This window comes from Siphateles boraxobius, unplaced genomic scaffold (assembly GCF_051911475.1).
Source record: "Siphateles boraxobius isolate OS27281-9 unplaced genomic scaffold, OSU_SipBor_1 7, whole genome shotgun sequence".
NCBI classification, from domain to species: domain Eukaryota; kingdom Metazoa; phylum Chordata; class Actinopteri; order Cypriniformes; family Leuciscidae; genus Siphateles; species Siphateles boraxobius.
Window position 1 is genome coordinate 15,784,673 of NW_027509197.1, and position 18,767 is coordinate 15,803,439.

Genomic DNA, 18,767 nt, shown 5'->3' on the forward strand with positions numbered 1-18,767 from the left:
TGCTATTCTTAAAGAGATTGTTCATTTAAAACAAAAAATTCTGTCATTATTTACTCAACCACATATGGAAGCCCATTTCTCAGAGTTAAAAGTGTAACTGTGAGATAAAGTTTAAAAAAACTAATAAACTCACAAGTACAAGAGAAATAGAGATATAAAGAAATATGATACAAAGTGTGAGAAACTGTGAGATATAGTCAAAATAATGAGAAACAAAAGTTGCTATTATGAGAAAGTCGCAATTATGAAAAATAAGGTTCCGGTTGTCAGAAATTAAGTTGCACTTTGAGAAATTGTGAGATATACAGTCAAAATTATGAGAAATAGGCCTACATTCATAATTGTGACAGGAAATCGTCATTGAAATGGAAAAAAATGCACTGAATGAATTTGAGAGTTGCAAAAAAATTGTGTTAAAGGCCCCGATATACTCACAGCGAAGTTCTTTTTTGTTTTTCGCTTAGGGCTAAAACGAGGTTTGAAATATACGTGACAATCGATATACTGTTGGCGAACATCTGACACTGCTCACACTGCTGAGAGCGGCGTTTAGACAAATATGTACATGTGATGCATGCTTTCATCTCAATAACAAAATAAACACACAACAAAATTGAGAAAACAGCAAGCATTTTTTTTTATAAAGGATAAGAAAAGCATCTGATCATAGCAACGTGGATATGTTTGCATGAGCTCTGCAATTCAGCACTCTAGTAAAGTCAAGTCACTTTTTTTAACATAGCACTTTATACTATAGATTGTTTAAAATCAAGCAACTTTACCGTATTAAACATGAAAAACAGTATCAGTGTTTCATTTCATCGGAAGTACAACTTTTATTTATTTTTCTACTGTTTTTTTTTAACAGCTCTCCAGTGTTTTCATGTTTTCACTTACTGACGTCTGACCTCTACGGACTGGAGGAGAATGGAGAAATGAACCTGAAAAGATTTCCATGTAAAAGAAGCCGAAGTCTCCGCGCACATCTACCTATTATGTAATCGCGTAACGACCAATGGTAGTACGAAGGTGTTTACCAGCCGTAGCAAACTTTTCCGGAAAGTTCGATTTGGCAAGCTGTTTCTAACTCCCAAACCAAACTCCTGATTTTGTTCGAAATGACGTCTCATCAGTTTGTTCTTCATTTCGCTTGAATTATATTGGTGCCTTAACGGTGGTTGATGAGGGTGAGCAACCCTGTTGAAAAAAAAAATATGATGTATACTTGCAGCCAGACTGATTATCAGTATACTTCAAGTGTGATAATGATTAGTTAACTTGAATTAACTAGTTAATTTTTAAACAACTTATTTTGTACCAAGTATATTTTAGTTGTAATTAAATTGTATGTAATATTTAGTGTAAGTGTATTTAGTGTACTTTTGTGTACTAAATTTGACCAACTTCAAGTACACTTAGTCTACTTTAAGTATATGCCTGTGTAGGGACTAAGCTTGATTAGTGATATTAAAGTGTACTTTATTTCTGTTACAAGTACATTACAAATTCATTACAAGTGTCTTCAAAACATAAAAGCAATATACCATAAGTGTATTTATATATTTTTAAAAAATATATATATATATATACATTTTTGGCATTTTCACCGTTTATTAGGATAGGACAGTAGCTAGACAGGAAGTGAGGTGGGAGGGGGAGAGGAGGGACGGGATCGATAAGGGTCCATGAGCCGGGTCTCCTGAAGCACATGCTGGCAGACTTGCCCACGAGGCTATCATGGTGTGATATATTTGAGTAAAAAGTATAGGCTCATTACCTTTGGCTTATTCCAAATACTACAAATTGCATACTTTGTCTTCAATAACAAATGTACATTATTAGACAAATAAAACTTAGCTATACTTTGTACAAAATACTATTGTTTACTATAATGAATTTTGAAAGTATACTTTCAATGCATTGTTACAATGATCATTTCCGGCACACTGTTAAAATATGCCTAAAATATATGTGTGCAAATAAATATACTTTTAAAAAATAAACAGAATTTTCTCTCGAAGTATATTTTTCTAAAATATATTTTTAGAAAATATACTGAAGTACAATTATTTTAAAGTGTGTTAAAAGTTGTATAGTGAAAATAGGTAAAAGCATGATGCTAATATACTTTTAATATATTTAAAGATAGTACAATTTTTGTTAGTATATTTGCAATGTACTATTGAAAAAGGGATTATATTTCAAATACAATAAAGTATATTTTTTTCACTAGGGAAATAATCACAGAATGTTTATATTTGGGTGAAATAATGCTACAGTGAAACAGTAAATGTGTCTTATGTGAAGAGTGCATGTTTCCATGCTGATTGCATAACTTGAGAGTTTAGCCAGACAGAAGCTGAGGTCTGTCTGTTTCATTATCCAGGAGGACCCAATGTATCTCAGTGCCTATACCTAAGAAGAATTCCTAAAAAATATTTTCATCCAGACATCCCTGACCATAAACAGCTCATCAGAGGAGAGCTTTGTAGACGAGTGCAGTATGCGTGTGCGTGTCTTTGTGCTTTCGTTTTTATGTCTCTATCAGCTCCCCCTAAGAAGCAGAACTGTAGGAGTGAGACGGGACGAGGGAGAGAAGTTGTGGGAAGTTGGCGAATGAGCTGAGCTTTGAAAGTGAAACATAAGAGTGGCAGATCATAAGAGCCAGGAAACCTGATATTCTCCTCGTTAAGGATCTTGCTAGCTTCAATCTCTGTAGTGGAGACTTCAGCTTTTAACAGGAAACAGGTCTGAAGGAACCTGTTTGTTACAGACAAGCAATAATTGTGCATTCACATAGACGCAACCGTGATGTGTGTTATATCCTGCTTTACTTTCATTCTTAAATAATCAGATCTTCCGATACTGCCGGCGCATTCTGCCACATTATGGTGTGAGTTGTGAGGATAAGATCCCTTTAAGGCTGTCACTTTGCAAATTTGGACATATGAAAGTATGGCGGCGATTTGTTATCTGCTCTGGTTAAAGTAATAACTACCATGTTACTGCTGAATCTTCATTGGCTTATAGGATGCATCAGGAGGTCCGTATAAAGACGTCATGTCCCCCCTTCTACGTGGCATATTATTCTTCCTCTCCTTCTTTCATTCTACCGCTTTCTTATTTTTCTTTGTCATCCCAGTTCCTGCCTTCTTTCAAAATTCTCATAAATCATGAATGACATTAAGCTTTTATTTTGCATCATTAAAATCAGTGTTAGAGAGTAAACATAATATCTAGCTCCATTTTTAGTAACTATTTTTGATAGTTTTAAGCAAAAAACAATGGGTTTTTGAGTTAATTAAATCATTAATCATTAATCGTTTCCAAGTAACTTTCGCAACGCTGTGTATACTTGACTAAAGATCTTCTGCAGTGGCTTGCAATACAAAAAAAAAAAATACAAAAAAAAAAAAATTCACTCATGCAGATGCAAAACTGGTGTCTTCGAGCAGGTTTGCTCCTTTGAGTCCTGCCAAGGCGTTTGTTTTCCATTTGTCATATGATAGTGCTGATTTTTGGAGGATTTCATGCTTTGTTTAATAAAACAAAACTTGTGTAAAGCTAATGTGGCGCCACTTTTCATTCGAGCAAATATGCTTTTGTCTCTGTCACCCTGAGACTGTTTTTCTAATGTCAGTGCAGAGACATCTGTCTTGGCGAGCAAGCCTGGTGTGTGGAGCTGAACGGACAATCATTTTTTAGCATTGAAGCTAATCGGGTGATTGACATTCTGGGTGGCATGGGCTACTGAGCAATGGTTTGGACATGCACAGCCATAGAGATGCTCAAACACACCTTGATGTTTAATCGTATTTAACATTCCACTGAGTCCTCAGAGCCAATAAAAAGAATTCTATACTCATCTCTTACTGCAATGTAGTTGCCAATAATTTGGCCAACGTTCCAGTGCACTGCAGTGGTCACTCTCTGATGGACAGCTTTACATCTCTCTGTGAAGTTTTTTTCTTTTTCTTCCTCTCTAAAATGAACACACTTACATGCAAACATCTGCTCTGTATCATTAAAAATAAAACCCAGTGAAAACATTCACATGCCTCTGCTCTGCAGTGCATTTATATAGACTTTTAGAGACTCTAGAGTGATTGGTGTCCTGAAAAATGGTCTTTCGTTCTCTTTTTGTACAGCTGTAACAAATTGAATGTCTGACTCACATCATCAGCTTTTCCCGCAGTCCTGTGATGAATTAATGTCGCACAGCATCCCCGTATGAGCATGGTGAATGCAAGGGATGTGGCCTTGCCTTTACTGTTCTACAGAGAAAAAAACAAAAGACAAACATCAAAACAAACAGCACAAACTTCATGTGGGAGTGCATGAAATATTATATCTTTATTGTATTTAACAGTTTACAGAAAAATAATTTATTGGCTTGCGAGTTTGCGTTTACACAGGCTTATAATTAATCTAAACAAAAAAAATGTATAAATATTTTTAATTTTTTAATAATTTGATGTACATTTATTAAGTTTACACAACTGTGACCACATCCACTTCTGAAAAAGCCGAAATGTGAAAAAGGTCCATTGAGAAATATCTGGCATGAAATGAAATTAATGACCTAAGAAAAGAGCATTTTTTTAACATTGTTAAATGAATATGGAACTTTAAAAATGCATCTGAACAAAGTGTAACATTAAAATTCATTCATTACAAACTTCTCTGTAATACTTATTTCTGATTGGTCAATGGTGGTCTGATATTGCTGCGTTCACACCATGTCGTAATTACCGTAGTCTCGAGATGACAATGCAGGACGTTTAATTCGGAGCTATTCACGTCCTCGGACTGGGAATTATGGCTTAAATAAATTTGTAGCAATCATGAGGTTCCCTTTCAAGGGAACTTCGAGCTGCGTCAAACGCTGCGGGAACGCCCCTGCGTTGTGCGTCATGAAGCACGTATGGAATCAGCCCAATGGAGAGATGAAACGTCATAGGCGGGTGACGTCATCGACCAGGAAACTATAAAGCACCCCAAAAACACAAGCGCATTAGCTTCTGTGCTTTCAGTCGCGCTACATGTGAATCTGTCCCTGTGTGATATTGTCTGTCTTACATACCCTGCACCACACAAACAATTTATCCCTATATATATATATATATTGAGAGATTATGGCGGACGAACAGCAGTTTAGAAAGTGTGTTCCTCCCTGCTCGCGTTATTTAACGAGCGGGGATACACATGATCTTTGTGTTGTTTGTTTGGGAGTTCAGCATGCCCAGTTTGCTCTCGAGGGAGCAGACTGTGAGCATTGCGAGCGTTTGCCGTTAAGGACGGTCCGCTCCCGCCGATCGCTCTTTGAGGAGAGCGGTTCGGTGCGCGCTCCCCGCGGTTCGGGTCCCGCTTCTGCCGAGGCAGAGCGGCGGCGCTTATCGTGGGGATCGCAGATGGATCTCACAGCGGGGTTTGAGACGGGCTCTGCCTTATCTCTCCCTTCACCTGTGAGATCCAGTGCCTCAGTCCCGGGTTCGGAAGCACGCGCTGCGGTTTCTTCCGCTCGGGCTGAGGCACCAATGCTGCAGCTATCCAGTTCTGAGGAACTTGATGTTGTTAGTGTTGAGGGAGATGTGGAGGATTCGCCACCCCACACTCCTGAGAGTGATGAGCTTATGGAGGTGTTAACAAGAGCTGTTGAAAAACTTAATATTGAATGGCCAGTGACTAGACAGGAGTCTGTTTCTAAATCAAAGTTGGATGAGAGATTTTTGCCGTCACGTGTGCAGCCTCCACGCCGGTGCCTGCCGTTTTTCCATGATCTCCACACCGAGGTGTCGAAATCATGGAGAAAACCGGTGTCATATAGAGTGTTTAGTCCCCAGACTTCAACATACGCTAATATTATGGGAGCCAAGGCTCATGGTTATGGTGCTTTGCCTCGTGTGGAAGAGACGCTTGCGAGCCATCTCTCCCCCGAAGCAGCATCATCTTTTAAGGCACCGGCATTACCCACCAAGCCTTTAAGAAACACTTCGGCTTTGGTGGGTAAAGCATATTCGGCAGCAGGTCAGGCTGCGTCATGTCTGCATACTATGTCAATCTTGCAGGCATACCAGGCTGATCTGCTAAGGGACATGAGTGAGAGTGAGGAGGTCAGTACTGACGTAGTTCGCGAACTGCGTCAGGCTGCTGATTTATCCCTGCGTGCCACCAGAGAATCGGCCAAATTAATGGGTCGTTCTATGGCAGCTCTGGTGGCCGCAGAAAGACATTTGTGGTTAAATCAGACTAATATTAAAGAGAGAGAAAAAGCTTTTCTTTTAGATGCTCCTCTTTCTCCCATGGGGTTGTTTGGTGATGCTGTGAATTCAGTTATCGATAAATTCCAAGAAGAAAAGAAACAAACTGCAGCTTTTAAAAAGTTTCTTCCCCTTAAAGTTCATGTCCCTGGGGCTGCTGGGCGGGAGCAGCCCCGGCCGTCTTCGAGCTCATCACATAGAGCGCAGCAGAGGCAGAGTGTCGCGTCTCGTGCTCCCCCTGCTGGACAGTGGGCTCAGCCGCGACACTCTCAGCCGAAGCCTTCTCCCAGTAGAACTGATCTGAGGACAGTTATATTGGCTAAGAAGGCTTCGGCTAAGAAGAAGTCCTGACGCCAAGCCGTTCAGGATGCTGAGGGTGGTCCCCACCGAGGCGGAAAGGTGTTCACCTCTTTTTACGGTGCCCATTCCTCCTCGGTGCCCTCAGGGGCTCGTTCTGCCAACCCCGCCTTTATGCCGGGGCACAGACGATCCCAGCGAGCGCTTTCCCGAGGGACGCTCGCTCCCTCTGAGGAGGGTCTCAGAGCGGTCAGACCAGTTGTTCCCTGCCGGTGCGCCGTTACAGGGCGCTGCGTCTGCTGCTCAAGTTACACCAGAGGCCAGTCTCGAGAGGCTGGTACCCTTAGTAGAATTTCTGGCAGAGTGGAAAAGCCTTCCAAAAATATCTCATTGGGTCCTGCAGACAGTAGAAAAGGGTTATGCTATCCAGTTCAGGTGTCGTCCACCAAAATTCAGAGGGGTTCTGCACACAGTGGTGGGCCCCGAGCAGGCTCTGGTATTGGAACAAGAGGTGAAAACGCTCCTTCAAAAAGAGGCTATAGAACGGGTTCCTCCTCCCAGTTTGGAGTCAGGTTATTACAGCCGATATTTCATCGTTCCAAAGAAGGATGGGGGGTTGCGTCCAGTTTTAGACCTGCGCATATTGAATCGCTCGGTAGGGAAGCTAAAATTCAAGATGCTCACTATCAAGCAGATCGTGTCTCAAATCAGGTCCGAGGACTGGTTTGTCACGATAGATCTGAAGGACGCATACTTCCATGTGTCCATCCTTCCACAACACAGGAAGTTCCTGAGGTTCGCCTTCGGGGGCGAGGCGTACCAGTACAGGGTTCTTCCGTTTGGCCTAGCTTTATCTCCCCGCACTTTCACGAAATGCATGGATGCAGCACTAGTGCCTCTGAGGCTTCAGGGCATTCGTATTCTCAATTACATCGACGATTGGTTGATTTTAGCTCAGACCGAGCAGATGGCGGTTCGGCATCGAGATGTCGTCCTCGCTCATATCAGAAAGTTGGGGTTGAGGCTGAACGCAAAGAAAAGTGTATTATCTCCTTCCCAGAAGACCACTTTTCTGGGTGTCGTTTGGGATTCGGTATCGATGCGGGCGCGACTCTCTCCGACCCGCATCGCTTCGATTCTCTCAGCTGTGAAACAAGTGAAGCTAGGCCAGCTACTCACTGACAAGCAGTTTCAGAGACTGTTGGGTCTGATGGCAGCAGCGTCCAACGTTATACCTTGCGGCCTGTTGTACATGAGACCGCTACAGTGGTGGCTCAGGACCAAGGGATTCTCCCCGAGGGGAAATCCGCTCCGCACGTTCAAAGTCACGCGGCGCTGCCTTCGTGCTCTGGTCATGTGGAGAGAAACTTGGTTCCTATCCAAAGGTCCTGTGCTGGGGGCTCTTTGTCGTCGCATAACGCTAACGACGGATGCTTCCCTCACAGGGTGGGGGGCGGTCATGAGTGGTCGCCCAGCCCAAGGTCTGTGGCAGGATCATCATCTTTCGTGGCACATAAATTGTCTAGAGATGTTGGCTGTGTTTCAGGCTCTGAAACACTTCCTAACAGACCTGAGAGGCCATCATGTGTTAGTTCAATCAGACAACACGTCGGTGGTCTCTTATATAAATCATCAGGGGGGCCTGCGGTCTCGCCGGCTTTACAAGTTGGCCCGTCAGATCCTCCTGTGGTCCCAAGGGAAGCTACTATCTCTGAGAGCAATGTATCTCCCTGGGTATTTGAATGTGGTAGCAGACTCCCTGTCGAGGCAGGGGCCGAGGCCAGGGGAATGGAGACTCCACCCCGAGGTGGTGGAGCTCCTTTGGTTGAGTTTCGGTCGCGCCGAGGTGGACCTATTCGCTTCCAAGGAGACCACTCATTGTCATCGGTGGTTCTCCATCACTCTTCCAGCCCCCCTGGGGTTGGATGCTATGGTGCAGCCGTGGCCGAGGTCACGTCTGTACGCCTTTCCCCCGATTGTTTTGTTACCAGGAGTTCTGGAGAGGGTCCGCCGGGACGGGGTCAGTCTACTACTAGTAGCCCCGTTCTGGCCGGCCCGAGTATGGTTTGCGGACCTGATTTCTCTCCTGGACGGTTCTCCTTTGGAGCTCCCGGTCAGGAGGGATCTACTCTCCCAGGCGGGGGGCACGATACTTCACCCCCGCCCAGAATTGTGGAAACTGTGGGCTTGGCCTCTGAGGGGGCCCAGCTCATAGACTCCGGTCTCTCAACCGAGGTTGTTGAGACCATTCTTAACTCCAGAGCTCCATCCACGAGGAAGCTTTATGCCTTGAAGTGGAAACTTTTCACTTCTTGGTGTGGAGAACACCTGCAGGACCCAGTTAACTGCCCAGTGGGTGCAGTGCTGGAATTCCTGCAGGAGCGCTTCTCCACAGGGTTATCCCCCTCCACACTAAAGGTGTATGTGGCGGCACTAGCTGCTTACCACGTCCCTTTCAGTGGAGTTTCTCTTGGGAGACACCCGCTTATAACTCGTTTCCTCCGTGGCACTTTGAGGCTGAGGCCAGCAGTTCGTACGAGGGTGCCGACTTGGGATCTGGCCATTGTATTAGAAGGTCTTTCCCTAGCTCCTTTTGAACCTATCGAAGAAGTTCCCGAGAAGTTTCTCACTTTTAAGACTATCTTTTTGCTTGCTATCTCTTCACTAAAAAGAATCGGAGATTTGCAGGCTCTGTCGGTTTCACCCTCGTGCCTGGAATTTGCACCTGGCATGGTTAAAGCTTTTCTGCATCCTAGACCAGGTTACGTTCCTAAGGTTCCTACTAATATTGTTAGACCTACGGTTCTGCAGGCTTTCTGTCCTCCTCCATTTATGTCATCGGACCAGGAGAAACTTAATTCACTCTGCCCTGTTAGGGCATTAGACGCTTATGTCCAAAGAGCTGCCCTGTGGAGGAAATCAGAACAACTTTTTGTATGTTTCGGGCCACCCAGGAAAGGGTGTCCGGCGTCTAAACAGAGAATGAGCAAGTGGGTGGTTGAGGCTATCTCACTTGCTTATGAGTCGGCTGGCCAGCCTTCACCTTTGGTTGTCCGAGCTCACTCTACCAGGAGTATGGCTGCTTCTAAAGCTCTTTTGTCGGGGGTTTCCCTGAGTGATGTTTGTGATGCGGCTGGATGGTCTTCACCGCATACTTTTATTAAGTTCTATGACCTAGACTTAAGCTCTACCCCTGGGGCACAGGTGCTCTCGTCCTCTGTGCGCTAGTCTCACATGACGGTCATTTGGTCCTATGGCGACGTGGGTATTCGCGTTCCCGCAGCGTTTGACGCAGCTCGAAGTTCCCTTGAAAGGGAACGTCTCGGTTACGTATGTAACCCTAGTTCCCTGATAGGGAACGAGACGCTGCGTCGCTCCGCCATACTCCCGGCACTCCCGTTAGCGCTTCCTTCAAGCCTATCAGAAGCTAATGCGCTTGTGTTTTTGGGGTGCTTTATAGTTTCCTGGTCGATGACGTCACCCGCCTATGACGTTTCATCTCTCCATTGGGCTGATTCCATACGTGCTTCATGACGCACAACGCAGGGGCGTTCCCGCAGCGTTTGACGCAGCGTCTCGTTCCCTATCAGGGAACTAGGGTTACATACGTAACCGAGACGTTCAGAGGTCACATACAAGCAGGAGCTCTTTGTGCAAATAGGAGTCATTACTCAAAGAACGCGACTGCGCCTACAGATCTGGGGACTGGCTAGAGCCAACTTGAGAAGAGGTATCAAACGCGCCAAAGAGTCTTATAAAAAGAAAATCGAGGACCGTCTCCAGACAAAATTCGAGAAGAGTGTGGCAAGGGATTCGAAACATTATCCAACTATAAGAACAACGATCACAGCACTTTCTATGCTGATGCTTCACTGGCTGAGGAACTTAACTATTTCTTTGCCTGCTTTGAGGTTAAGAAACTCATCACATTTCCAGCATTTCCGCCAACCTCTGACATCTGCCATCTCACACAAGGCTGCTGGCCCGGATGGAGGATGTGGCAAAGTACTCCAGGCCTGTGCCAATCAGCTTGGTGGGGTCTTGACAAAGATCTTTAACCTTTCACTGACATTAGCCATCATCCCACACTGTTTAAAATCTGCGACCATCATCCCTGTTCCTAAGAAAGCAACCACAAATAACTTAAATTATTACAGACCGGTTCACACTGCACAGTTCACACTGCACTTAACCATCTTGAGCAGCAGGGGACCTATGTAAGAAAGCTCTTCGTAGACTACAGTTCAGCGTTCAATACAATTATCACAGTCATTCTAGTACACAAATTGACTGAACTGGGCCTCTCTCCTTCCATCTGCACCTGGATAAAGGACTTCCTCACAAACTGATAAGATTGGCCCTCACCTCTCAGCCACCATCACGCTCAGCAACGGCTCCCCACAAGGCTGTGTATTAAGCCCTCTACTCTACACCTTGTACACACATGAGTGTACTTCCATCCATTCTACCAACAAAATCATCAACTTTGCCGACGATACTACAGTGATTCGACTCATCTCAGGAGATGATGAATCAGCCTACAGAGATGAAGTCCAGAAACTAGTAGTGTGGTGTTCTGATAATAACTTGTCTCTGAACACTTCAAAGACAAAACATTTTTTACTTCAGGAGGCGAAGCATGAAACCAGCCCCACTCTTTATCAATGGAGACTGTAGGCTATAGAGAGGGTCCACAGTTTTAATTTCCTGGGAGTCCAAATATCCAACGACCTCTCTTGGTCTGCTAACACCTCAGAAATAATCAAAAAGGCACAGCAAAGGTTGCAAATTGCTGGTGTCCTTTTACCGCTCTACTATTAAAAGCGTGTTAACGTACCGTATTACAGTGTGGTACTCCAGTTGTACTGCAGGAGACAAGGCAGCCCTCCAAAGGTTAATTAATACAGCCCAAAAAATCACTGGCTGTTCGCTACTCTCCCTGGAAAGCATTGCTTGCTCCAAATATCTCTCAAAGGCCAAAAACATATCACATCCAGGGAACCACTTGTTTAATCTTTTGCCCTCAGGCAGACGGTACAGATCCTTAAGAACAAGGACCACAAGACTAAAGGACAGCTTCTTTCCAGTGGCAATACGGACTCTAAGCTCAAAAATGCACTAATACACTAAAGGCAAAGGTCAGGGTTGAAATACTATACCAGTCAAGTTATTTAACAACATTTATTATTTTTATTCCGATCTCTCTTCTGTCTATACTGTTGTCTTATGTGATGTGTAGTATGACAACGTGCAATATCACCACTTGAACACTTCAATGATTAGGATTTAAAACAAATGCACTAAATAACAGGTTAATATGAATACTAAGTCTGTAACTGTACTGTCTAGAGTTTATTTCTTGTGGTTATATTGTTGTCTGGTTATAAGGTTGTATGTCTTTCAAACATCATTCAGGAGCAGTGCTCCTAATTTAGTTGTATACAAATACAATGACAATAAATGCTTTCAATTCAATTCTCAGAAAAATTCCATTTTACAAGATGTAATTACGAGCTCTACAAGGACGTGAATGCTTTATATAAGTTGAAATCTTGTAAGTACAATAATTACAACATGGCGTGAACGCACCTTGTTTCCTAATATTTGCTGTTGTCCACGGTAATGCTGTATATCAGTCTGCTCTTCCATTTTATCTGAAAAAGGCACTACTTTCATTTCCATCATAGCATACCGATTTGTCCGAAATCACCCCCATTAAATAGTGCACCATTTTGAGAAGGCAGCCATTTGTTGTGTTGTCCAAAACCATAGTGGACATTATTGAGACCTCACGTGATACAAGAACTCAATTTCAGTGGTTATTTTGCTATATTTTCCTGCTGACTACATTATCCATGGTGTCCAAACTCGGTCTAACTTATTACAGAGGAGATTTGTTTATCAAAGTTTAAAGACTCATCTAGTAGAACGCACAGGTTCCGTACACTTGAAGATCTAAAAGTCGATAGTCTGCCTAGGTCGAAGGTGGCAGCCTGAGGATTAACGGTGGACCCAAAAACAATGATCTCGGTTTTGTTTTCATTTAGAAATAAAAAGTTTTGGTCCAGTCAAAATGTAACTTCATCTAGACAACTTAGTAATGAGGAAAGGGCAGAGGGATCATTTTCTTGATTGGTACATACATTTGAGTATCATCTGTATAACGGTGAAAAGATACCCTATGTCGTCTTAGAATAGTGCCCAGTGGTAACATATATAGAGAGAAAAGAGAAGGCGCTAAGATAGATCCTTGAGGAATACCACCACAGGTTAGATGCGCAACAGAAAAGGAACCATTTCCTAAATTTACTCTGAAAGTTCGACCCGAAAGATAAGAGACATCCGAGAGATTTTGAAATTTTACACAAATATCATTGCATTTTAGAAAAAACTGGAGTTGGTCAAGAAACACTTTTTCCAACACCTTCGAAACAAAAGGTAAAAGGTAAAAGTTATTTAGCACGGCAGGATCCAGTGAAGGCTTCTTGAGTAACGGAGAGTGGCCACCTTAAGGGCAGCAGGGATGGAGCGGTGAGGAGGCACTTATTTACAAATGACACCAATCCTTGCCCTACTGAATCAACAATTAATTTAAGAAACTTAGGAGAAATGATGTCAAGAGAGCAGGACGAAGGTTTCATATTGGCCATAATTTCTTTGAGGAGATTCAGAGTGATTGGCTCAAAAGCATCCCAGGTAACAGAGTGTTCAGTATAAGAGGCGCTAGCATTGCATCTCAGGTTAGATATTTTGTCAATAAAAAATCTCAAGAGACTTTCACATAACTCATCCGAAGCACCAGACATTGTATTTACCGAAGGGTTTAAAACAGAGTTTATAACAGAAAATAAAACCTTTGGTCTAGGTTGGTTTGCCATAATCATGTCAGAGAAGTATGTGGCTTTTGCCAACTTTACAGCATTCTGGTATATATCCACGTTAATATCCACGTTCAGCCATGGTTCAGATTTAAGTTTAGGTTTGTAAGGCTTAAGCGGAGCGGTTTCATTTAGGGTGAGTTAAACTCAAGTAGAGTTTAACAGACCGATCGATCTGGTGTTTAATTTGGGTTGGAGCTGAACGCTGCAGGACAGTGGCCTCTCCAGGAGAAGGATTGGAGAGCCCTGACATTATCCCTTATTTCTTAAATGGTGTATGAATTTACTAGTAAAGGATAAAAAGAAATCCATAAGGTGGACATGATGACATATACACACAAACCATGGAATAAAGGCATATTTGATGTTTCCATCTGGACAAACTATAGGGTAATTTGCATAACTACATAATTGTAGCTGAGCACACACACACACACACACACAGTTGATTAGATATGGACACTGAGACTGAGAAGTCAATCTGACATCATTCTCATTTTTACTGCTCTGTAACTGGAAACCAACACTAGTTTAAATGACCCTAAGGATCCTTTCCAAATTACTCAGGATAGCAGCTGAATCTAAATGAGCACTACATTTTTCCACTCTCCTTTTCTTAGTCTATGAGTATTACTTAGTAGAGAAATGAGCGCCTCAGTTAGAACAAATATCCATGATTTATTTTAACGTAATCAAGGTGCTTGAACTCATTTCGCTTTTTGGGTGGTTGGTACTTACTTGGGCCATAACAATTCTGCCTGTGAGGAGAAACATTTATATGAAATTGATCTAAAGTTATGAGGGAGATTTGGATTGGTTGCTCTTGACTTTGTTGATGCAGTTTGACATTAATTGACTTGCAGTTTGATGCAGTTTGTCAGAATGTTGGTCTGGTATTTATACAACTTCACAAAGTACAATTAGACAGCTCATTTAAGAGTTCAGATGCAAATATTTACACTTATAAAATTAAAGTACGAAGACCCTGGAGACAGCAGCTTCAGATACCATTTAATGGCGCTTTTCCTCTGCATGGTACGGTACGGTTCGGTACGGCACACTTTGGCTCTTTTCCACTGCATGGTACCGTAAGGTACGGCTCGCTTCGGCTCGCTTTAAATGGTACCACCTCTGTTGAGGTTCCAAGCGTACCGTACTGATACTAATATGTGACGTGGAAGCACTGTAGATCACGGATTGGTTAGACAGACAGAATCGTCACTACCAGGGTCATTGTATTTGGGAGACATCAAACCCACTAGATTTAAATAGCCAGTAACAGCCACCGCTGTAGCACCTGTTTTAAAACTACTTGCTTGACTTGCTTGAAGAAAAAAAACTTCCAAAAAAGAAATGGCTGAATCGTGGTCAGTGGACGAGAAGCGCAGATGTTCCTCTTGTTGGTTGCTGAGGAGCGGATAAACTATAACGATCAGTCATAATCCCACCCACTTTGAAGTGGTAGCCTACTAACTGCAGTGGAAAAGCAACCGAGCTAAAGCGAAACGAGCCGTGCCGAGCCGAGTCGTACCACGCAGTGGGAAAGCGAAGCGAGCCGAACCGTGCCGCGCCGAGCCGAACCGTACTGAGCCGTACCGAGCCGTACCATCCAGTGGATAAGCGCCATTACAGAACTGCTAAAATTAAAGACGTTATTAAAAATAAAGTGATACATTTAATTCATTATTTTTTAATTATTAATTTGAATGTAATAAAATATATTTTATGAAAGCGCTACATTGGTTAATGAGGAGATTAAGAGCTCATGTTCTGATATCTAGAGTGCTGAACCACCACAAATAACATAATACTTTCTAAACAGCAAAGTACTTACAGTACGGGAATTAAACATGTAAATGCCTTGTACACGTTCTAAACATTTTAAAGTAAGCAGTATATTTATGACAAAGCAGAATACAGTATTAAAGATTCTGAAATAATTTTTTTTACAATTTATAATGGGTATTTTCGAAGCATATAAACCATAATACTCTTCTGTGTGTGTCAAATACTACATGTGAAAAAAATATATATTAGGGTTAAAATAAATTCTCAGTCTGAACAAATTTATGGCTGCTAATTGTAAAATCAAATGACCATCAGTAATAAAAGTTTTTCCATAATATATAAGGCATAGTAAACACTATGAACTGATGAACTGTCAGAATGTGAAGAATACATGAACTGTCACTATTTTAGATAATATACCTTTCTACTGCAACTGTATATTCTGTTGTTTTGGAGTAGCAGGGAGTGTTTTATTCACATGCAAGTGTCTTCATGTTAGCGATTAGTTCAAGAACACTCCCTATTCAGACAGTGAATTCACAAAATGTAACTAGGCCCATAGGATATAATGAAATACACCAAGGCCTGGTTTCACAGACAGGGCTTGAATTAAGCCAGGATTAGTCCTAAATTTAGCTTTTATAAACGTGCCTTAGATAAAAATAAAATAAAATAAAACATTACTGGTGTGCATCTTGAGACAAAGCAATGACACTGCCATATTTAGAGATATCAGAGCAAGTTACTTTCAGTTAAAATAGCTCAAACATGCATTTCAGTCTGGGACTAGGCTTAAGCCTTGTCTGTGAAAACGGGCGTAAATGTTATACTGTAAGCAGGATCACAACTTAAGCCATCAAAATATTATTTTTGGTGGTGGGTTCCCTTGATTTCCATGCCTGTAATCCATTTATCTTCAAAATAAAATGGAATAAGCAATGTCTCGGAGTAAATCATCAATGTAAACTGTGCTGAGTGTGCACTTTCCCTTGCGTTTCTGTATCCTTTCACATGCAAAAACACCAGACAATTATATATCCATCAATCAATCTGAACTCCAGATTTATGAGCTGTCTCAGGCCTTCAAAGAAAGAGAAAAAAAGATCCAGAAAAATAACGACATTAGGGTGACGGAGAATGACATTGACAAATTAAGAAGAAAAGGAGGGGTTTTATTAGTGAGTTTGGTCCCATATCCTCTGAATTCTCAGACAGTGAAGTGACAGAGGCAAGAGACCCCAGACGCCAAGGTTAGCACATGAAGATTGTATTATGAAGTGAGTTTGGTCAAGTCAAATCGGTCTCATACAGTTAAATTATGTTATTGCTATGCTTAATTCAGGGATTGAAATATACACTCGATAAGTAAAAATACGATTACGATTATCCGATACGGTTATCCAATGCACCATGTTACTGTAATATGAAGGATTTTTAGTGTTGATTTTCCTTTACCTGTATTTTGTTTTTCACGTTTTTTTTACAGTTTTTCTACAGATTTAAGTTCTGATAAAGAGCGTCTGACCATTTGACCTCTGTCTCTCTCTTTCATACATGCATAAACACAGTCATACATTCAATAATGTGTGGTGAAGATCCATGTGTGATGAACTCAAACTGTGTTTGACAGACAGAGGAGGGTGTTTTTGATCTAGAGGCTGTATTGTGACGAGCAGTATAGGCGCTGTTTTGATTCACAAAGATGTGAAACGAAAGGACAGAGAAGAAAAAAAACATCAACTCTTCAAAACTGAACTCAACCACTAGACCTAGAGAGAGATGGAAGGAGAGATTGAGAAAGCGAGAGCTGAGGTAAAGACAAAAGATTGTGACCAGGGCAGGAGAACTCTGCTCAATCTAACACATATGTTGTGGGCTAACGGTGTAGTAGCCCAGGGGCACAGACAGCAGTAGCAGCAGCAGCATGTGAAAAAGGTTTTCCACACAGACCTCACTTCAAATTTAAGAGAGAGGGAGGAAGAAAGAGAGAGGCGTTGAACTGAGATGACTGAGAGGTTGTGTGTTTGAAGACACAGGTTAGAGAAACCAAGAAGAAAGAGATGGAAAGATATGATTAACATCAGAGCCATCTGTGGATTAACACAATTAACACCTCAGTAAAACCTCTTCTGCTTTCAAAGAGCCTGGCCCTCAAAAGCCTCTCTGCAAAGCCAAAATAAAAATGCACACTCACAGAAATACTGTGTCAATATTGTAATTTGATTTAAATTAAGTAAGTGGAATAAAGAGGTAATGAAATAGAGGGAGAATCTGATTTTAGTTTTAGCACATGCATGGCATGAATGGCGTTAAGAGGAGTTTTGTGTCGTTCATGGTGAGTTCAGACACTGATACTTTCCTCTAACATGGGGACTTTCAACCTCTATAGTCTCTATAAAGCTTTCTTTGTAACACTTTATAATACATTGTATTCTAACATTTACAGAAAATAATACTTTTATTCACCACGGCTGCATTAAATTGATCAAAAGTGACAGTAAAGACTGTGTTCCAAAAGATTTCAATTTCAAATAAATGCTGTTCTTTTGAACTTTATGTTCATCAAAGAATCCTTAAAAACTTACTATCACTGTTTCTACAAAAATAAAAAGCAGCACAACTGTTTTTTAACATTGATCATTATAAGAAATTATTCTTGAGCAGCAAATCAGCATATTAGAATGATTTCTGAAAGATCATGTGACACTGAAGACTGGAGTAATGATGCTGAAAATTCAGCTTCGACATCAATACATTGCATTTTATATATATACATATACAGAGCCCAAACATTTTAACACTAGTGTATCTTCTCCATTATTATTTAATTATTAAATAAATGTATTATTACTATTATTTGTATCTTTCTTTTTCTCTCTCTTTTTGGAAAAAAGTCACTGAATCAAGTGGTGGCATAAAATCCTCATTGTTGTAAAACTGTACTCACAATAACTAAAATAGTATATTGTCCAAAATATTTACATGTTTTATCCAAAGTGACTAACAAATGAGGAACATAGAAAGCAATTCGTCACAGAGCCAACAATATAGTATTTATTCGTAGTCTAGATTCAGAAGAATATTCAGAAAGAAAGTCAGATCACACAAAAGCACATTGATGAAATGCATGCCAAGCGTACAATTGAAACAAAAAGTTGTTCTGGTCCCTTTTTCACCCCTGAACAATACGAGGACTGGGCTAGTGCTGACTGTAGGGCTTAATGACTCTTAGTGTGTGTGTGTGTGTGTGTGTGTGTGTGTGTGTGTGTGTGTGTGTGTGTGTGTGTGTGTGTGTGTGTGTGTGTGTGTGTGTGTGTGTGTGTGTGTGTGTGTGTGTGTGTGTGTGTGTGTGTGTGTGTGTGTGTGTGTGTGTGGGTGTGTGTGTGTGTGGGTGTGTGTGTGTGTGGGTGTGAGGCAGAGCGTTGAGCCACTGTTGTACAGTCCTACCTGAACACATGAGGGGAACACAGTACAAATCTCAGGAGCAAATCAAGAGCTTCAGTGATAAGGTAAGACATACAGCAACTACAGACCCACACAGGGA

General features: G+C 41.7%; 1 protein-coding gene across 1 annotated transcript in view; it reads left to right on the forward strand.

Annotated features, from left to right (window-relative positions):
• Positions 1–18,767, forward strand: part of LOC143723549 (kelch-like protein 9) — a 66,500-nt gene that overhangs the window by 27,631 nt on the left and 20,102 nt on the right. The window lies entirely within an intron of this gene.